Source organism: Leuresthes tenuis, unplaced genomic scaffold (assembly GCF_036924035.1).
Source record: "Leuresthes tenuis unplaced genomic scaffold, fLeuTen1.0.hap1 SCAF_24, whole genome shotgun sequence".
In the NCBI taxonomy this organism is placed as follows: Eukaryota; Metazoa; Chordata; class Actinopteri; order Atheriniformes; family Atherinopsidae; genus Leuresthes; species Leuresthes tenuis.
The window spans coordinates 28,805,996-28,825,752 of record NW_027325378.1 but is presented as its reverse complement, the minus strand read 5'-3'; the positions used below and the strand labels follow the sequence as shown (position 1 = coordinate 28,825,752).

Genomic DNA, 19,757 nt, shown 5'->3' with positions numbered 1-19,757 from the left:
TGTTTAAGAGAAAAGTAATGAGAACAACCTAGTGAACAACCTAATAGTTTCTACACACACCTCAGCAAACACCCCAGGTAACAGGATGCTGGTTGCTCCAGTGAGAGGTGGCTTCCATGGTGATCAAGAGCTGCCATGGTAATAAAGTCAGCAACTCCCTGAGCTATGGTCAGAGCACCTGCTGGACATTTTCCATGTGTAGACAGACATCAGAACAGGTGGAATGAAGGAAAAGAAGGAGGAGGAGGAGGGGGGCTCGGAACTAACTGAGAGGAAAAACTAAGAAAAGATGACATAGGAAGCAGGAAATCTATTTTAAAAAGAGAACAACAACAGCTGGGTGAGAGATGGTCTGAAATTGTTTCCCACTCAGTGTGAAAGTGAAAAAGAAAGTAAAAGAGAGGAGAGACAGAGAGATGCTGCCAGCTGTCAGAGGTCTCCCACCATTTTAGCCCTCCCCTCTGCTTATTTCACGCTCCACTGCTTATATATTGGTGATAGATAAGAAAACACACCAGTGCTCTGCAATTCAAAGGCAACTTGTTAAAGCTGTAGAATTACAGTGGTGCTGCCTCTTTGTCCCACTAGCTGTGTCAACTAGAGGACAAACAGCATGTTAACAGCACACAGATGAATTAGATGGAACCAGCAACATATAACGCTTGCTCAGAGCTGGCTCAAAACTGAAAAGCAGACACATTTATGCACCCTCTCACAGAACACATGAGGAACATGTCCATATAAACACTGCACTGGATGTTATTTGTATAATAAATTACTAGTTTGATCACATAACTGTGAAAAAGAACCACTGGAGGTAAGAAGTCATTAAGGGTAATGTGCCCTTCACAGAAGCACTGCATGCAGCTGAATGATATCACTTGCATATAACAAGTACAGAAAGTAGTCTCTGTGTAAGAAACAGTTCTACAAAGTGCACCCAGCATTCTTTATACGGGTGTGAGTCTGAGTCTGTCTCTGGGACTGTGCATGTCATAGTTTATTCTGTTCTAAGTCTTGTATGTTCAGATGCAGACACTATAGAGGCAGAACAGTAGATTGTTTTTAGATTTACTCATGAATAAATAGGGAAGTGAAAATGTTCAGTGTTTCCTTAATTTCTACCGACACAGACTCAAACCTCTAACCAGCAGCATCTTCCCTGGAATAGATGGGGTCTAATACTTTGCTTACCAGTATCTCAAAGGTAAAAGGCCTGTGAAAACCTAATTCCCCAAGTGATCTTCCTCCGTATACATTGAACAGTTAGATAAGTAAAAGCACGGTGAAGTAATGACTTATTCCACAGAACCAATGACAAGGGACACTCCTTGTGCTGTTAGTGGACTTTATCATCATGACACATTCATGAACATATTACAACAGTTATCATCACCACATAACGTTCCTTAAAGGGATTGTGGTTTTAACTGACAACAAACGATCTGCAGAATATGTTTTTGTAAAAATCTTTTGATGTAATAAAAATGAAATGTGGTGTTTGTCTTTGTAGCACGTTTGCCGTTCTCATGGGAGTTGATGAGAACAGAGTCTCTCCAGTGTTTTCATTTGACAATGACTCAGTCAGATCTCACCTCATAATATGGACACGTTATCAGGGGAGGCCCAAAAAACAGAAACAGAATGTTGTTTTATGTCCTGTCGCTCATTGTGCAACTTTTTCTCACGCTCCAGATTTTTGTTTAAGCATGGGTTTCAAATTTTTATATTCTGACAAAAAGACTATTGAAAGTCTTCAAATATTTAGATTAGTAGCATGTTACACAAAGAAAGGCCCCTCATCACCTCACATACTGTATTACCTCATTGTTGCATCCATACACAAAGACTTAACTGTCGCAGAGTTTGAAGCATCAGCGTAAAGGACATTTTCAATGTTCAGTGCAAACAGACATTTTTATGAAAGGCGAAAAAAACAACAACTGAAAAACAAACTTAAGTTGCAACTAAAAAACCTGAAGGGTATAGAGGGTTAAGCTATATGATGTAACAAGTTGGATACAAATGTGTGTTGATTTCATACTGGATGGAATATATCTGTATAACTGTGGACAACAGATACACGTAGAAGCCGCATCCGGGCTTGTCAGGCACGTCAATATGGCCGCCATCTTGGGACGGGGTTTCTGACAGCAGTTAGTTACGGTTAGAGCGGGTCTGACAGCTGTGCATCTGGCAAAATGCCAGACTTTTGTGCAGCTTACAGATGTTCCCGTGAAAGAAACGCAGAAACGAAGAAACTTGGAATAACATTTCACAAGGAAGAAGTTGTTTCATACTTTTTAACTGTCATGAACGAGTTTAATTTGATGTGTGTCTTAAGATAAGATAAATTAAACTAGCTTATTACTAGCTTACATCAGGAGAAGAAAACAAAATATGTTTTTGTTAGTAAGACATCAGTAAGATGATGAAAGTGACATTTGGCAATCAGCCACTGTATATAACTGTGCTCAGTAGGCCATGTTATTCCTAAATTATCTATTGAATCAGTTTCACAGCACTAACATGAACTGCTAACGGAAGTTATGAACCTGAATTGTAGCTCCATAAGCACGGAGAGCTGAGCGTTGTTCAGATGGAGCTGTTTTGTGTCGGTTTATAAAAGATAAAAGGAGGAGGCAGGCATGGGCAGCAGCACTCAGGAGGAGAGGTTTTATCCCAAAGGACGTTCAGCCGTCTGCAGCTGTCACTTTAAACCAGACTTTGACAGGACTGGACAGTCCACTGTTTAAAGGAAGGAGTGAAACCATAAATTTTCAATTTTCCTGACCATCTTTGCAAAGTTAGTGTCATGACAAATTCTCATATAATCTTAATAATACACTATCACAACGCAGTGCCCACTAAATGATAATAAAATACACCATTAGAAATTTTTCCTATTGAATGAACCCTCATATAAACCTTTAAAAACATCAGTGTCACCTCCCTGATGTTAAAATGCACAATTCTATTAACATAGAAGACATACTGTTTTTTTAAAACAACATGATTGAGTTATCCTTAAATATCTTTGTCTAAATAATCACATTTCTAATGTATGTATGATATAAATAAAAAAAAAATATATATTTTAATCTATGTTGTATCACAAATATGTCTGAAATTTAAATTAAACCAAACGGCTTGAAAATCGGTTGAAAATTCAGTGAGTTGTGGTGATTTTAATCGTTGATAGACCTCTGGCTCTGTTGACTAATGCAGTAAGTAGACATGGTTTCCCCCGTCCCAAGATGGCGGCCACGTTGACGTATTGTTCCAATGGACAGCAGCGTCAGAGGCGGCATCTAGTGTATATATCTATGACTGTGGACTATATGGCAGCTTGTAAGAAGAAGCAAATAATTTGTGCTAGTAATTGTTGACCATGTCTTTATTGACTCAAAGGATACCTTTTTGCTCCTGCTGACATTAGTTTACATTGTAGATCCAAACCTTTTTTTTGTGCAAAACACATCTATTTATCAGAAAGAAAGTGTGTGTTTAGACAATTGTGATGCCAATGATTCCTGTGTGATAGTCATAGTCAGACAACTGAGTTCGAAGGACATGCACACACAGTCCTGGGTAACTCCAGTAGGCTGCCTTCAGCCATCAAAGTGCTGCTGATCGAACACCTTAGATGCACCTCATCCATAATGCACACTGAGATGAAACACTAATCCACCTCCACTTGTCCCCTTTGCCTTCATTTTCTCATCCCTCTCACAGAGGAAAATAAAGTAGCAGGCCCCTTGATCTCTACAGAGCAAGCTGAACACTGCAAGAGTGGTTGTTTTGTGTAATGGAATAGAATGGGAGCTGTCCTTGGTGATGGTTTTTACTCTGCTGAGGCAGCAATGGTGTAAAGGGAAAGAAGAGGGTAGCCAATGATGTTCTGTGCTGTCTTCACTACTCTCTGAAGCCTCTCCCTGTCTGCCTTGGTGCAGCTGCCGTACCATAATGTGATACAGTACGTTAGCAGGCACCACAGCATCTGCATCCAAACCGAATCCCTATCTCTTGCTCCATGAAAGGTAGCTGGAAACTTGGGTGTCATGATTGATGACCAACAAACCTTTAAAGATCACGTTACCTCTGTTGCTCGTTCATGCCGCTTTGCATTACTAAACATAAGAAAGATCATACCTAACCCAACATGCCCCCCAGCTCCTGGTGCAGGCCATGGTCATCTCCCACCTTGACTACTGCAACGCTCTCCTAACTGGTCTCCCTGCCTGTACTATGAAACCTTTGCAGATGGTCCAGAAGGCAGCAGCACGTCTGGTCTTCGGTCAGCCTAAAAGAGCACGTCACCCCTCTGTTCATTGAACTCCTCTGGCTGCCCTTAGCCACCTGCATCAAATTCAAGTCCCTGATGTTAGCTACAAAGTGCTTAATGGAACGGCTCCCATCTACTTGAATGCTCTTGCAAAGGCTTCTGTCCCAACTGGGTCCCTCCGTTGGTCCCAGGATTGTCGTCTAGCAGCTCCTACACCACGCCTAAGACAATCCAAACTCTGTTCATGTGTCGTCCCACGATGGTGGAATGACCTACCGAGCGCTACCAGAACAGTCCCTGTCTATCTTCAAGAAGCTCCTGAAAACCCAGCTCTTCAGAGAGCATCTCCTATCCCAGCACTTACCTTGTACTTCCCTACCCCCTCTATCTCTGCACTTTATCTTTCTGCACTTCTTTCTATGCCTGCACCCTATCTCTACTCTGTCCCCTCTGACAGAGTCGGACTAGTGGGTTCCTTCTATGTAGTTTATTGTTAGCTTTTTTTTATATATAGCTTGTTATATCTCCATTTGTAAGTCGCTTTGGATAAAAGCGTCTGCTAAATACATAAACATTCCTCAGGACTCTCAGGAACTGAGCCTTCTTGATGACTGCTGTGATGTTGCCTGTCCAGGACATGTCAGCGGAGGCCAAGAAACAGGAAGCTGTGGACCCTCTCCACACACTCGCCATCGATGTAGAGGGGTCTGGGTCAGTGCCATGCTTCCTGAAGTCGACCATGAGCTCCTTGGTTTTATTGGTGTCCAGAGCGAGGTTATTCTCTGAACACCAGGCTGCCAACTTCAGGACCTCCTCTCTGTAGGCTGCCTCATCTCCCTTTGAGATGAGTTCGACCACTGTGGTGTCGCCAGCAAACTTGACGATTCTGTTGTTTTTGTGGGCCGGACTACAGTCGTGGGTGTAGAGGCAGTACAGGAGGAGGCTCAGCACACAGTCCTGAGGGGAGCCAGGGCTCAGCGTGCGAGTGGAGGAGAGGTGGGGGCCAAGTCTCACAGTCTGGGGCCAGTCAGCGAGAAAGTCCTTCATCCAGGCACATGTGAGAGGGGAGAGGACGAGTGTGTCCAGTTTGGTGATGAGAATGTCCGGAACGATTGTATGGAAAGCTGAGCTGTAATCCACAAAGAGAATTCGGACGTAGCTCTTCTGCTGCTCCAGGTGGCTCAGTATGCAGTCTGTCTGTCTCTTGATCTCATTACTTGGGTTTCCTGCATTGTTCTTTTATGCATACTGTCAAGTTCTGCGATAGAAAAGTTGACTGAAAAAAACTTTTTTTTGTTTTGTAAAGAAGTTTTATGCTTGACTGAGATTGTTTGTGCCTTTTTCAAACAAAAAGTTGTGATGCACAAGAACAATGGTCATTTCTGGCCAGCATAGAAGAACAGATGAAAAGAATTCCTGAAGATCTCTGACCATTTTTCTTTTGTATATGGCCAATGCCACTGGTTTAGTTTTTTTCCTCTTCCTCTTAGTTTTGCTTGTGATTGATAGATTTTATTAACACATACTAATGGCATGGAAATACTTTATACTCTCTAAACAAGTTAATGGTTCTGAGTCTGATATGTATCTCCATGTAATGACTTCTTGAAAAGTTTCCTTCAAATTCTCTTCACAGCTGGATGTTTTTTCTTGGCCCTAGTTTCTCAGCTTCATTCTCTCATCTGTCTCCAGATAAGATAAGATAAGATAGTTCCTTATAATAGATAGAAAAAAAGTGGCATATACATAATAATACATATTCACATATATAATATTAATACATAATATTTTATTTACAAACCTGGGTGTTGAGTGCTGATGATATGACATCATGATGAGGCAACATCTAATTGCACGGCTTTAGTTGCAGTCATCGAGCCCCTCGCCATGGCGAGGCAGTTTTTAAGCCATTTTCATGTCAAACATTTTCTTCTTTATTTCTGTGACATTACAGGTGACACGGAATTAACAGCACTCATAATTGCTTTCTTCGCTTTAGCAGGTCCTGCAATTCCACTGCTCACACTGCTAGGAATTACAGATTTTCCTTTTTGGATCTCTGAAAGCAGAACTTCAGTCTCAGAGCCCGTAAAGTTGTTCTTCTTGCGCTTTGATGCTATTTCATGACTCAACACTTCCTGGCATAGGAAATAGGAAGCGTAGCCTTATATGGTATTATTTTGGGTGTGGTGTATGCAAATGTACTATCCTCATGCACTTAAATACGCACGGGTGGCATTCATCATTTACGCAGGTCGTTCACATATTTTCTCCGAAGTTAAGAGCGTTTGTTGAAATTGACGTGGCGTGTTCGTACGAGACCTTCATACGAAAAAAGTGAGAAATTTAGAATAAAAATACAAAAATGTTCTTGCGTGAGGCTCATTGAGTTATGATCAGAAATTCTTAGCTGATCTCATGCACATCAGTGTAAGAGACCTATTAAAATTCTAAATGTGTGCAGCACCTACATTGTTGTGCCTTTGATTGAAAAGGGTACACATAATTGTAAGGACCAAAACAGGAGCTGAAATCCAATTTCTGCTGAAGAAAATAAAGATGAAATCAGTGATTGAGCTTCTGTTCTTGCTTACTGAGGTGCAGTCTGAAGCTGTTGGACCCTACTGGAGTTGGGTAGGATTGGTTCAGATTTATCAGGAATGTAAGTCATGGAGATCATATATAAAAATAGTCCCAATCAATAAATCAAACAATGTAAATGTATGATTTTATAAAGCCCTAAAAAAATTCACTTTCATGACAATGCTTTTACATGACGACCCGTCCACTTGTACATCTTAACTGCAATAGCTGAAACAGATTGTGTCACTGGTGAGGTCTGCAGGCAGCCATGTCAACACTGTACACCTTATCCCAACTTTGAAAATCAGCCATGTCCCTTGTTTGAGCAAAGCTGAATTTTGTGTGTGTGTTTGCGTCTCATACATGATAAGCTGTGTCTTAATTTCTGGGCTGCATCAACCACAGCACTTCTAGCACTGGCCGCAATCAGGTCGTAAATCATTGACACAGAGTGGCTGTACATCCATATCTTTCTAAGATAAACTGTTTTGGAAACTTTTAGTCTTTACAGCATGGATAAGTCAGTGTTCATGTAGCATTGAAAACTTTTTCTGCCTTAAATTGGGGTGGGAAAAAAAGGTACATTTCTGTTAATACAAGCTGGTTAAAGTCTTTCCTCAAGTCAGTAGTGGTGTTTTCATCCTATGTGCTTTGGGCGCAGACACATTTACTGATTGATCAAAAGTCTGTGTGAGGGTGCAATGCATCTAACACTGCTGTGATACACAGATGTATGATGCGTGGACAAGTGCTTGTGACATTGATCTATCTCTTTTCTTTTTGTCAAAGAGTTTTCTTTCAGTTTCAGAGCCAGGTATAATGGTTGATAGTAGTGTGTTTCGGTAATGAAAAAGTGAGCTGTGGTACTCCTGTAGTCCTGACGGCTGCACCCTCCCTGAAAATTAGCATGGTCCCCAGATCTTGTGTTCTCATGGGCGCTTGTGGGTCCTGATGGACGCACCAGCAGAGCATTCTGGGATTTGTAGTATTAGTTGTGTATGTGCTGTCTACTGGCGGGCCAGCTCTAACAGACAATTGGTATTATATAGTGTAATATATAGTATTTCCAAAGATAATCACGCTACGGGCCAGATTTGAGTTTGGCATGTATGAGCTAACACATGACTTAAAGAGCACAGTCACAGCCGCCATCTTGTGCCCTCACCATCACATGATCACGGCTGCCATTATGTCTCAGTGTCCTCCCCTCTTTCCCAATATACACGTACAAACACACGCCTCCACACACACGTGCACACACACACGCACACAGACTAATGGTCTTTCTCACATTACTTGTTTATGTTGTACGTAGGATTTGCTTAGTAGACAATAGTATTTATTAATGAAAGTACCATTGATTTATTCATTGTGCCAACTTTGAATATTACAGTTATATTATAATATATTGTAAAGGAGTTGTTTGTGGTTATTGTGTGTTTCACTGTAAGAATTGCTGGTTACTCATGTCAGTGCTTGGATTCATAGCCTTCATATATGCTCTGTTTGTGTCATATCTGTCCCAGATTGAAACTTATAGACCAACGTATTTTGAGACTGATACTGGGTTTTAGTTATTAGCTTCTGACATACATCAGTAGTGCCCCGAAGGTAATAATTTTCATTAATAATTTTACCGAATAGTAACTATCCTTGGACACTTATTGATATTTTCTAATAACTAATCCAGCTCTTGCTTAATCCCCAAAATTGATATACCATCAGTTCACACAGGCATAATATTCAAAGCTGTCATTGTGTGGGATATCACCGCTTCACCACTTCAGTTGTAGATAAAAGCCTGAATTTTTCAAGCTTGTGAAGCACTCCTGTGCATCATGAAACCAGCTTTTGGTGTTGTGGGTCTTGCAGGTTTCTCACAGGACTGGACTGTTTTCAAAATACAGTGTGCTTAGATGAGCAGGCAGCCCTTGGGAGTGGGTGTCAGGGGTGGGATGGCGGCTCTTGATTGCCTAGTAGCAGTAGCTAAGCACTTAAGCCTACTTTATGCTTCTGCGTCAAAGCTAGGCCATTGACGTGGCTTCCTACGCCGTAGCCTGACATGCATCTCCAAAAAATCATAACAACTCATCGAGTTAGACCGTAAGGGCTGTGATTTGTCCGCTCTGAACGTAATTTCCGGCAGTTGCTTTTTCCGAAGAAGCTCGTCAAATTGGCCTGTTGACATTCCAAAAGTATCGAAAATGCATTTGTTCATCCAGGTCCCTCAGTGGGTGAACCAGTGTTGTAAATTCCTGCGCTTCAACATTTGCAACATAAGCATTTTTTCTTCAATATTGATAAGCTCCAACTGCAATTACAGCTGCTCCACCTCGGTTGCCATTGGTTACTGTTGTTAACTGTGACCGGAAGAAAAAGCAAAGATTCGGCTATAACTCCTGAAACCACACAAACAATGTAAGTGAACTGCAGAGCAATGCGTTCCCTCGACGCAGAACTTCGAATGCTCAATGACGGCGTCACAACCTACGCCGTTGATTTGACGCAGAAGCATAAACTCGGCTTTAGCCCAGCAGCCCTTCAGGAGAGGTTTGCCCTCTGTTACTGTTGTGAATGACCCCACTTCCGGACAGTTGTTGCCCACACAACAATAAATTGTAGTAGTTTTTAAAACTAATGGCAGAGATGGAGAGCTCTTGTTTTTTCGTGACAACGGCATGAACATGACAAAGGATTAGAGGAGGGGATAGAAACAGTGGCAAGTCAAGATGACAGAAAGACTGAATTTGAACCAAGAGCATCTATTGACCTCATTACCCTTTGTGTTACCATGTAGTATAAAATCTTTACCACAAGTTCACTAGGACTGGTACTGGGGTTCACCTGGTTTTCATGTGTATGTGCGATAATCAGTCTTTGCTGGGAATCTATGCACTGTGCTGACAGTATTGGTATCTGTGTCAGTGTGTGTGTGTTTCTCTCCATTTTAACTTTACGGACGCTCACATAATGAGTCATGACATGTTGAAGTGTGATACTGCTGGATTGTTTGTCTGCCTCATTAGGTACTCGGTGTACTTTATCAAGATGCCTTGTATGCTTTTGCACACATGAACACACACAAATTAAGTCATACTCAAAGTAAAGGGCCAGAGACCTCAGAAACATGGCACAGTGTGGGCATATCACTAACACATGCTCTGATTAATGTGAGCTAAAGTTCTGTTTGTGTGTTAGCAATTTGATGCAACTCGATATATTCAATTGTCAAATGACTATAACTACATCATATAAAGCTGTGTTTGCATTCTTGGCTATTGACTGTCAACAATCTTTTACTTTTGATATCAGATAGAATTGAATATTTGAATGGACAAGCTTTACTCCTTTAACTGTGCTTCACTTTGCCTGTTGAGTGAAGTTACAGATGTTTTTGTAAAGTTTAGGTTTTGATGGCTGCATGACATTATACTGTGGCTCCAAAGTATTCAAAGGTTTGAAATCCAGGATGCTCTATATGCAAATAGTAGATTCATGACTCTCCTCCCTCGCATGGTTGGAGAGCGAGGTCACAGTAATTTGTTATTTCTTAGCTGATCATTTGACTGCTTTTGTTCATTGAGTTTGCATGCATTTATTCAGATTGTGACAAAACTGAATTAACACAGTATACATTTTTTGGTGTTTTTAAATATAATGTGTGCTTTATCTAGCTTGTGCTCAGCAGAGTAGTGTAAAAGGAGCGTGCCGACACTCCCATAGACTTCTATAGAAAGAAAGGGTTTTTGGCATTGTGGGGCATTCGCTGACTGCACTGTCACTAACTAAATCAACAGTGGTATTTCATATAGCCAGTTATAGTTAATTAATTGTATTAACCAGCTAGTTGTAGTTTAACTGCAGTTAGCTAATGTGAGCACGACTTCAGTCACTGTAGCCATCGTCAGTATACCTGCATTTAAATTTATCGATCTAAAATTTATTGTGGTCATTTTCAGTTTTTTTTTCACATCAAGATTTTTTTTGATTATAAGATTTGTCCTTTGGTGGTGACTGTATCAGTACACTGGATTTTAATTCCTGGTAGTGAACTATTTCAACTAGAAAACATGTTTAGCATTTGTTCTGCAAGATTGATGTGATGGTTAATTTAGTTCGAGTTATACATCCTTTGACAGACAATGGCTTATGCTGGGCTTACTCCAAATAATTTTCACAGACCCAGACTAAAAACTGACAGTCTTTAGGAGTCTAACTGGAGTCTCAGCGCGCTCCCGTCATCACAAAAGTTTAAGGTGGTAATCTGCAGTCTGTGACCGCATTTCATACCAGTCTTTCCCTAGTCTTGGGCTTGGGATCATATCAAACGTGTTTAATATTATCGCAGCTCGCAGTGACGTAACACAATCAACAACCAATAGATGAGCACGGACAAAATCGGAAACGGGAAAGCAGACGGTCAATAACAAACGTGTCGCGCACGTAGAAGAACGAGCGACAAGCAGGCGGTCTCCATCCATATAGCCAAGGCCGTGCCATATTCTGTGGCGTTTTCTATTCTTTTTGTTGGGTTTTTCACTTCAAACCACTGACTACAGACAAGAGCAGCTGTAGCTAAAAGCTGCTTCCGCTCCATTTTTGTAAAACTTCTGCTGAGCATGATGGGAAAAAATCTAAAAAATCTACTTGTAGTTTTGTAAATAGTGACCCTACAAGATTAACAGTCTTTGTCAAATCTTTAGTCTGAGGCTAGTCTGGGACTAAAAACTCTAAACACTAGTTTAGATGTGAGCTGATAGTCTTTCAGAGTCTTTTCAAAGTCTTCTGGTGTGTGGGGAGCATTAGAGACGGCACCATAAATGTAGACATTACAAGTATATATGTAACATTTTGTTCAAAACCAAAAATATAGTGATATATACAATTAGACTCCACTCTCAATAACACTAAAACTAAGATAAAATTATTATTTAAAGTAATCTGATTGCGTTTGCTGATACAGCGCTGTGCAGAATTCTTTCAATTCTTTCAATGATTCAGTGTGAAGTGGCTTAACGCAGAAAAAAAACCCACATTTCTCTGAAAATGGTCAGGACTGGACTGAAAGTTAGTGAAAAAGCAGAAAATGTCCAGAACTGGCTTCAGAAAGCCTAGATAACTTTAACTGATGAAAACTTTAAAAGATTACAAGAAAGTCAGGCTGCTTGGAAACCAAATATAAAGACACGAAGGCTGGATTGTTCTCACAATTCAGTTGAACACATGTAGATCCTTCCAGAATAATCTGGATGTTTTCATGTTATGAAAATCCATCATAAACTTCAGCCTGATTTTCAAAAAGGTTGCCCTTCTAATAAATTTTCTTCTGATCCAATGAGTCAATTCCTTCAAAGCAACATATATTGCCACCTTTTTTTCAGTGTGGTGGTTGCTGTCAAAAGAAGTTGCTGTCATGCTGCCAAGGATGAACTGTCAAGGATTTTTTCAAGAACTTTAGATAAAAAGGGAGATTGGATATAGGTCGATAATTAGCCAACACTTCTGAATCAAGAGTAGGTTTTTTGAGTAAAGGTTTAATTACAGCAACCTTAAAAGTCTGAGGTACATATCCTGCCAACAAGGACCGATTGATCAAATCCAATATGGAAGTGTCAGTTAAGGGGAAAACCTCCTTGGACAGTCTGGTTGGGATTGGGTCTAACATACAAGTTGATGGTTTAGAAGAGACTATTGCTGTTGTTAGCTCAGAAAGATCAACTGGGCAGAAGCCGTCTAAATACAAATCAGGTTCGAAAGATACTTCTAAAGCTGCTGTACTTGAAGAAACAATTTTATTGATGAAGAATCTCATGAAATCATCACTGCTGAGAGTTAAAGGAATACATGGCTCAACAGAGCTCAGACTCTTTGTCAGCCTGGCAACAGTGCTGAAAAGAAACCTGGGATTATTCTTATTCTCTTCTATCAATGATGAATAATAAGCAGTTCTAGCTTTACGAAGTGCTTTCTTATACGGTATTAAACTATCTTTCCAGAGTAATTGAGACTCTTCTAAATTAGAGGAACGCCACTGTCTCTCCAGCTTTCTTGCAGTCTGCTTTAAAGCAGCTGTGAATTATACCAAGGAGCCGACCTCTTCTGACTGATTACCTTCCTTTTCAGAGGGGCAACATTGTCCACTGTTGTAGGCATTGAAGCTATAGTGCTGTCAACAAGAGAATCAAGTTCTACTGGAGTAAAATTTAGGTAGCCATCCTCTGTCATATCTGCACATGGCAGTGAAGAAAAGGATGATGACACAACCCCATAAAAACAGAGCATAAAATAATAGCAAGATAAAAGAAGTAAAATATCTATAAAAGGTGAAAATGACATTTCCTGGCTTAACCATAAGCAGTTTTAAACAAGTGCGTCTTCAACTGAGACTTAAAACAGTCTACACTGTTGGCAGATTTAATTATGGCAGGGAGAGTGTTCCAGAGTCGCGGGGCAGTGGAGGCAAAAGCTCTGTCCCCACAGGTTTTCAGGTGGGTGCATGGGACAGACAACAGGTTCTGGTGACTGGATCTCAGTGTGCGTGAGGCGGTATGGATGTGGATGAGATCTAAGAGGTAAGTGGATGCATCTCCATGTAGAGCCCTGTAAGTGATGGTGAGTATTTCAAATTGAATCCTGTAAGTGACTGGAAGCCAGTGGGGTGACATGAGAATATTTATCTGACCTAGTGAGCAACCTAGCAGCTGCATTATCGATGGATTGTAAATGGTGAAGGACCGTTTTATTGAGTGATGAAAACAGAGCGTTACAATCATCAATGCGGGATGAGATGAAATAATGAATGAGCATCTCCATGTCAGCTTGGGAGGCCACAGCCCTCAGTTTACCAATGTTACAGAGGTGGAAGAAACATGATTTTACCAGTGATTTTATGTGTGTGTTGAATGACAGAGAATTATGAAATAGCACCCCTAGATTTCTCACAATAGGACAGACTGAAGATGATAAGGGCCCAATATGCTGTATTATATCAGGAACCAAATGATCAGGAGCTATGATTAGAACCTCAGTCTTATCAGGATTTAACTAGAGGAAGTTATCAGACATCCAGTGCTTTATTGCTGCAACACAATTTAAAGGTCTTAAATTGATTAGACGTCTCAGTTTTCCGAAATGACAAGAGGAGCTGAATGTCGTCGGCAAAGAAGTGATATATGATATTAAAAGTGTGTATATGTCCCAAAGGTAATATATACAGAGTGAATAGTATCGGCCCCGGCACTGATCCTTGAGGAACACCACAAGTCAGAGGTGATGGATCAGAGAGAAAGTTCCCGAGTGACAGTAAAACTTTTGTCCATAAGGTAAGACCTAAACCAGTCTAAGGCTACTCCTGATTTGCTCACGTAGCCTATTTATCAGGGTATTGTGATCAACTGTATCAAATGCCGAGCTAAGGTCAGGGAGTACTATAAGGGAGCAGTGACCAGCATCAGAGGCCATCTGGATGTCATTATGGATTCTTACTAAAGCAGTTTCAGTAGAATGTTTTTTTCTAAACGAAAACTGGAATTTGTCAAGTAGCTCAGATCTCTCGGGCACAGTTATAAGTTGATTGGTAACAACCGTTTCCAAAATTTTTGACAGTAGTGGTAATTTTGATATGGGTCTGTAATTTTTCAACACTGATGGGTCTGTTATGGAAGTTTTCAATCGCTTCCTTCCTAATACCTCTGATGAGCAATGAAATAGAGAACCTTACTTTTTCTGCCGGCCGGCTAAGTTTTTATTCTTCGTTGCAAGGAAAAAGATCAGTCCACACCATTCAGCGGCAATGGTATGAAAAGATACAAACAAAAGGAATACAGAGCATTTATACCTGAGGAGGGGGGCTTTGTTCTTAATCAGGATGCAGTATTGATAATTAAGAAACAGGAGGTTAAAACAATTATCTTGTCTGAGTGTTAATTAAGAAGTAAATGATTTAAAACAATTAGCGTGTCTGGGTGATACAAATGGTTAATGTGGATTGGAGGGTCTGTCAGTCCTGAGACATAAAATTTACCATCACAGGTCCAAGTAGGACTTTTTTACAATGGGTTAAACAATAGCATGTTTGAAATAGGAGGGGACACAACCTGTAGTCAGAGAGGAGTTAATGATGCCGACTATAGCAGGACCAATGGCTGGTAATGCCTTAAGAAATAGTGAGGATGGGATTATGTCCTGAGGGGTAAAGGTTATTTTCATTTTCCTTGTTATAATTAGCAGGCCATTGAGGTCAATAGGTTGGAAAAAGCCAATGAGAACTGGCCTATTTGGAAGAAGGCTGCTTCCTTGCATATGTGGACCAGGTATAATGTTTGACCTGATCGTTTTAACTTTGTTTACAAAGAATGAGAGAAATTGATTTCATTGGGAGAGAAGGTTGTTGCCTCCGAGACAGGAGCGGACACAATACTATTAAGAGTACTGAATAAGATCTTTGGGTTTCTCTTTGAAGAGACAATAAGATTAGAAAAATATGCATTCCTAGTTTCTTTGACTAGGACATTGAAGTTGTACATGAGATCTTTAAGATACAATGTACCTCTAGCCCGGTGGATTTCCACAGACATTCAGTCTGCTCAAGCACCAAACAGCCTCAGTCATCCAGGGAAGAGGTTTCTGTAATGGCTTAGATTTAATTTTTAAAGTCATCCAGTATGGAAGAGCAACAGTCATTGAAAAAACACATTAAAACTAATCTTGGGTCTAGGACTGATTAGTAACCCTGATCTGAAGATAGCTGCCACTCCTCCTCCTCTGCCTGTGGTTGGAGGAACGTGAACATTTAAATAGTCAGAGGGAGTTGATTCATTAATGCTAACATGATCCTCCTGCTGCAGCCAGGTTTCTGTAAGACAAAATATATCAATATGATGATCACAGATCAAATCATTCACTAACAGAGACTTCAAAGGGTGAGATCTAATATTCAGCAAACCACATTTAATAGTTTGATGTTTTTGTTCAGTTGAAGATTTTGTTTTAATATTTTTTTTGCACAAGAGGATTTGCTCCTTTTGTGTTTTTTGATTGAGGGGGGGGCAGCATCAGGTGGGAAGCCGCAGAGAAGTGTGTAAGACTACAACTCTGCATCCTGGTCTCAACCCTGGGTTGTCATGTTTTTGGATGACTAATAAATTCAGCATATCAGCGTAAGACCGTTCTCCATGAGGTACCACCCAACTGCTCCCATTGACTCTGATTTTACTGAACTGATTTTACTCAATGTAAAATCAGTTTTTTGCAAATGTCTGGCATTACAATACAATCCCTATGTGTTTCCGGGAATGCTTGTCCCAATGTGCTTTCCGCATACATAACGTGATGATCGCGAGCGTAGATACTCAACTCTTTCATTGAAAGAAATCCCCTTCAGTTAGCATAGCAATGAGGATAACTTGGCAACGAAACAATCAGGACCTCCCAGACCAAATTTAAATATAAAACAAATTTCTACTAAGGGAGGGGAATCACATAACCAAGGATAGAGCTGGTAAGAGCTGAAAACTTGGCCAACGCTTTAAGGCTACAGTATGGTTGCCACGATAGCTCATGCAATGACGTCAACGTGTTGTGCCGGCCATATATATAGTGGCGGAGGCGATGTGCCAGTACTTACAATATTCTCTGTGACAGAGGTGTCGTTGCTACGTCAAGGTTACTATTCTACAACGACGAAGAAGAAAAACAGTGCCCCTGTCAAGAGCAGAAAGAGTAGCTCTGTCATCAGTGATACTACTGCAGTATCTGGAAGAAGAAATGCTGCTTAGAACCTTGCCAGGGAAAAGGTGAAGAAAGAGAAGATGGGATGTTCGCCCTCTGAATGAGGACAGATGTGAACTGGGTGAATTCACTATCCTCCTTAAACCAATGCAGTTGATAGATTAATACAAATGTTCATTTAGTCTGATCCTTCATGATGCCTCATGATTCACCACACCTCCAAATTACTGACCATTCTCACCTGTACTTACATAATAGCTGCCTGCAGAAGTTGAAATTACAATAGGCATGATGGGGCCCATCTCATCTCCAAAATTAGATATATACTCATATTATTACATAATAATAGATCGTTTTTTATATAGCGCTTTTCATAATACCCAAAGCCACTTCCACTTCCAGAATGAAACAACAGCAAATTCATAAAGACATCATTTATTTACAATTTGTCAGTTGCGTCTGTTGGACGAAAACTGTACACCAACTCCAACATCGAGAGTTTTAGTTTGTTGTGGTGGACTGAAGTAACCACATGTGTCGCGATGTCTGCCATCGACAAAAAACCCCATACTGCATTGGCGTATGCATGGACTGCTGCAGGTTCTGCTTTAACATGTCCACAAGCAAACAAACTAACAGTCTCGGCGGAGGTTGGCAAGGTGGTGTTGAAAACAAACACACTGACACTCAGGTGCAGTGTGCTGTTCATTGCACTTTCCTGGAGAGTCTACATTTAAACAAACATACAAGACAACGTTGTTAACATACGATTCAGATCAGGTTGATATAGCTACCAATTCATTATTTTGCTTTGAAGAAAAGAGGCAAAAAGTAGCTTTTTATTCACCATATTTGCTTCGGTGTCTCTGTGTTCCACAAAGTTCGTGAGCCAAGACAATTCGATCAAGAGAGGTGAAGGTCAGAAGCCCCCCTGGCATCACCACTTTGAGCCTCTGCCCTGCTTTTTGCTTTTACATATCTATCCCGTAACTTCTTCCATGTACTCTTACAGAACTCTCTCTCTTTCCCCAAAGTTCTGCCAATCTCTGTCCACGACTTCTGGGAGTTGACGTGGTCCTTGTCGTTTTAGTGAAGTATCGTACAGGTGCCTGTACAGACGCACCTCCTCACTGGGCCTGCTTTCAAAGTGGTCCATCCGGTTTGTCGTTCTCAGCGCTCGCTAAGTTACAAATTTCGACTGGTGCACGACTACGCGCCGAGCTGCCTTTTTATGGCGCGCGCCAGGCAGAAATTCGATGTCACGCACCGTCCGCACCGTGAGCCACGCAGCAACCATAAAACAAGCTTTATTCTGCTACCTCTGCACACTGTGTGACCCTGATGGCAGCATGGCAAACGTCACAGCTTGGACAACTGCGGGAGTCACCGACATGCTCCTTCTGTCGGAAAAGATCAAGAAACATGAGTCATCTAAGACCCACATGGACAGTTGTCTCAAGTTTTCTGTGTTTGGGCGGGTGAACAGCGCAAAGCAGCTGGATGAGAGCTACAGGCTAGCAGTTCATCTTCACAATGATGAGGTCAGCAAGAACCGGCACATCCTAGCCTGCCCCATTGACTGTGTCAAGTTCTGGAGCATGTTCGAGCTAGCTCTGTGAGGCAAAGATGAAAGCGAGGGCTCCAACAACCCGGATGTTTTCCGTGACCTTGTTGACTTGGCATCGCTGGATGAGGTGTTTGAGGAGTACCTAAAAACTGCCATTGTTTTTAAGGGCATGTCTGAAAGCATGCTAGCGGTCATCAGGGGACATACCACAGAGGAGAGGTTGATCACAAAAGTGTGTGAGCATTTCAAAAATGCTTGGGAGAAGAATTATGTGTATTGCTATGCACACCAGCTTAATTTGATTATGCAGCAGGCCACTTCTCACATGCTGGCAGTGGGAGTTTTTTTTCCTGACCTGGGTGGTATTGCCAGTTTTTTACCCGGTCCCCTAAACGCACCAGCATATTCGACCAGATGCACAAAGGCTACCAGCTGCAGAAGAAGGACATTGATGCAGTATTCATCAAGAGTCCCCTACAGAGCTTTACAAGCAGTGTGCAGGCCATAAGACAAGAAAAAATTATATTGTTCAGTCCTTTTGAATACAGATACAGATGTGCAGTCTAAGTCAATCCAATACAAACGCTCTGCTGTAATTTTACATTTATTAAGTTTATACATTTTCAGTTTTTGTTAACATTGTCAAAAAAAATATAATTTTACTTTATGTTTATAACTGAGATCACAATGGCTGATGGTGGTGTATTAGTGTGAAATTAATTATATTATATAATATATTATATTGACTGGTGTACCTAATATTTTGTCCATTCATTAACATACAAAATATTAGAAATGCTTTTCAAAATATAATAATAATAATAATAAATAAAATCAACAGCAGTAGGAAGTACCAACAGGGACCACAAGACCAAGGAGAGCTTTGGGAGAAGAGGATAAGCAGAGGCTGTCTGAGGAGATCTGCAACAACATCCTGACTCACACCAAAGAAAGGTTCTCCTTCAGCGACCACCTTGTGAGTGCCACGCTGCTATAGGCAGAGATGTTTGAGCAGCACTGCAGTGCATTTCCTGTTGAGGCTCTGAATGTGAGGGCATATCCCATGCTTAGCAAGGCAAAGCTCAAGACAGAATTCTCTCTGATCTATGAGTTCAAGGACTGCTGCGGTGCACTTGCGCTGTACCAGGTTCTGCAGAAGTACAACCTCCAGGAGACATTCTCAGAGACTGTAGCTCTCTTGAACATTCTTATTACCACACCCATGACAACGGCTGAAGCTGAGAGGTGTTTCTCTACACTGAAGACAATCAAGACGTCCCTGCGCAATGCAATGGGCCAGAAACTAGTCAGGAAAATGATTGATTTCAATGAAAGAGTTATTGATCACCCTGCTTCTTTAAAAGACAGACGGGCACAATTTCAGTACAAGTGATACAGTTCAAATAGTGGCTCTCTCTCAATCTCACATAATATTTTTACTGTAGATATTGTTTTTTCAGGCAATATGTCAATATGTCATCTGTGTACATGTTTGTTCATGTTTACATGTGATTTCTTAATACTGCTTTTTTAATGTAAAAAGTTTGGTGTAGTCTTTGATTAACAACAGAAATTTTAACTATTTGTAATGGA

At 40.9% G+C, this 19,757-nt stretch overlaps 1 protein-coding gene across 1 annotated transcript in view; it reads left to right on the top strand.

The window, feature by feature from the left end:
• kcnh2b (potassium voltage-gated channel, subfamily H (eag-related), member 2b) overlaps positions 1-19,757 on the top strand; it is a 350,621-nt gene that overhangs the window by 37,102 nt on the left and 293,762 nt on the right. The window lies entirely within an intron of this gene.